This window comes from Pinus tabuliformis, chromosome 1_1 (assembly GCF_031772625.1).
Source record: "Pinus tabuliformis cultivar Carrire ecotype Pingquan chromosome 1_1, CPIR1, whole genome shotgun sequence".
Taxonomy (NCBI): Eukaryota; Viridiplantae; Streptophyta; class Pinopsida; order Pinales; family Pinaceae; genus Pinus; species Pinus tabuliformis.
Genome location: NC_142297.1, coordinates 881,091,366 through 881,094,335, shown reverse-complemented (window position 1 = coordinate 881,094,335; position 2,970 = coordinate 881,091,366). Strand labels below are relative to the sequence as shown.

The following is a 2,970-nucleotide window of genomic DNA, read 5'->3' as shown; positions in this document are numbered from 1 at the left end:
TAGGCACATTAATCATGATGCTATCGCCTGCCATATTTCCCTTTTCCTCCTGCGGCGAAATCACACATCCCACGTGTCTCTGAGATCGAATCACACGCTATCTCCTACCGTATATTCCTTTTTCTCCGACCCTGAAAGCGCGTTTCACGTCTGGTTGCAATGTTACCAGAAATGTCGCGTCATCACTGATATAATTAGAAGGTAAACATTCCGCGCGAACCTCGGGGTTGCTTGCTTTGACATTCTAAGGTGAGGTGAAAGGTTTTCAGACCCAGCCGTTAATATTGAAATTTTTGGTCAGCGACAGGTCTTATCGGTCCGTGCATTTAATTGACCATGCGTATCACCGGCCCCGGCCCCGGGCCCCGAATGCCTTTATATTGGAAAGCAGTGGCGAGATCTGTGAAAGTGAAAAATGAAGATGGAAACTATTCTCCTCCTCCTGCTGCAACTCATGGTGTTGAATTGGGCGTTGAGCGTAGATGCAGAATGTCCGTTCGATCTGGATTATGTCCATCAATTGCCATGGGACAGGTCTTATTGCCAAACGGATTTTAATAAAACCGGTTGCTGCCAGGCGTTGCGGAGCCTGCTCGGCGTAGGGCTAGCTCAGTACTTGAAAGATAAATACGTGTTCGAATTTCCCAGTAATGCCTCTGCTCTCTCTTGTCTCAGAGCATATCAACAGCAGCTCGACTCTTTGTCTCTACCCGGGGATTTGGTGGCAAACTGTTTCGTCCAGAACATATCTGATTTTGTTTCGAGCCCAGAGCTTTGCGCCGGCATACAGACTAAGCAGGACTGGATTCTCAAAGTGAAAAATACTTCCCTGGACTCGGCCTGCAAAGGCGACCTCTCAGATCTGGGCGGTTGTCTGCAGTGCACGGAAAGCGCAAACGACGTTTTAGAGGTACTGCGGAGCATGGACATAAACAACACAAGAGAGTCACAGAAATGCTTTTATTTCGCATGTCTATATGCCGCCGGAGTGGTTAATGAGTTCGGCCCCATGGATCGAAATACTGCTGAATGTATCCTTCGCGTGCCCTTCGTCCCACGCAATTCGGATAGCCGAGCTTTCGCCTACACTTTTATTACCATTGCCATGGTCTTCGTTTTCTTCTGTGCTCTAGCGATTTTATATTATCTGTTGGTAACGAGGATTGATCCTAACGCTGTGCACAGGAGATTTGTGAAGCGGAACGAGAAACTTCTAAAGGCGGCTGTGAAACCCAACACCGGAGCAACGTGGTTCGACATTCGAATCATCAGGGACGCCACGGATAACTTTAGCGAGGCCAATCTCATCGGCCGAGGTGGTTTCGCCACGGTCTACAGGGGAACGCTACCGAATGCTCGGCGAATAGCTGTGAAGAGAATCAGAAACTGCACGCCCGAGGGAGATTCCGAATTCCTGAACGAAGTGGAGATCATCAACAACATCAGGCAACGGAATCTGGTCGTTTTGAGGGGCTGCTGCGTGGCCAGTGACAAGAGGGAAGGGCACCAGCGGTTTTTGATATATGATTACATGCCCAATGGAAGTCTGGATGTCCATATCTTTGGACAAAAGTCCAAAGTCCGGCCTCTGGACTGGCCACAGCGCAGGAACATTGTTCTCGGCACTGCGAAGGGGCTGGCTTATCTGCACGACGGTATCGATCGACCCATTTATCACAGAGACATCAAAGCCACTAACATTCTGCTGGATGAGGAAATGAATGCCTGTGTGGCCGATTTTGGTCTGGCGAGGATGATGACTAAAGAAGGAGAATCCCATATCACGACTAAAGTAGCAGGGACGCACGGCTACTTGGCCCCAGAATACGCTCTCTACGGTCAACTGACAGACAAGAGCGATGTGTATAGTTTTGGGGTTCTGTTGTTGGAGATCATGAGCGGCAGAAAGGCTCTGGACACCTCTACCGAGTCGGTCTCCCATTATCTTATCACGGATTGGGCATGGGCGCTGGTGAAAAGAGGGAGGACCATTGAAATAATAGACAAGAGAATCCGGCAAAACGGGGCGGAGAGCGAATTAGAGAGATTCGTTTTGGTGGGTATTTTGTGCTCGCATGTTATGGTGGCATTCAGACCTCGAATGGTGGAAGCCGTGAAGATGCTGGAGGGTGTGGCTGAGATTCCTGAAATCCCAGACAGGCCTTTGCCGCTTACGCTGCAGGGTCCATCTCGCATAGACGAATCCAGCGGCTCCTTCGTCTTTTCTCCTAGTGTTTCTGGGCTCTCCTTGAGCGGATGTCGGTGAGCATATGTATGTATTTGCTTTGCTGCCATTGTAAGAACTGGATGCCGGTGGGGTTTCAGTGGATCACAGACACTTTTATGAGCCATTAGAGGGATTACAGTGGATCAGAGACACTTTTTTGATCCATGTGTACACATTATTAGTAGATCGTTCTTCAATGCAATATTTTTATGATCTATTTGTACACATTATTAGTAGATCATTTTTTTATGCCATATTGAATTAGTATATAATATTAACTTTTTAGATTTATGTTATTACAATATTATATGTTGTAATTAAAATTGTGTGATTTTTATAAATAATGATAATTAATATTTATAAAATTATAATTATAAAAATATATATCATTTTTTTGATTTTATATTAAATATAATAACTAAGCCAGTACATGAATGAAAATATAACTCCACAAATATTTAACGACATAGATTACTGGCTGAAATTTTGAAGTTGCAGACTGTATGGCTAAAATTGTCACCACATGAATGTGCTCGGGTTACGATAATGTTAATTAATTATATATTTCAGGTGTGTCGGTTACATAGAGCATTTGTCTTTTGTCAAAGATGGAAACGAAAAGTAATAATATGGCCGTACATAGTCAAATCTCGGTTCGTGTACCGCCGCTACTTTCCTGGTTGGATCAGTTTCTCTGGCGTTGTGGGTCATCTTATTCAATAAATGGCTTTATTTGGCTTTAT

General features: G+C 45.1%; 1 pseudogene; it reads left to right on the top strand.

The window, feature by feature from the left end:
- Positions 1-274: 274 nt before the first annotated feature.
- Positions 275-2,348, top strand: LOC149217164 (putative receptor-like protein kinase At1g11050 pseudogene; annotated as a pseudogene).
- Positions 2,349-2,970: the final 622 nt, after the last annotated feature.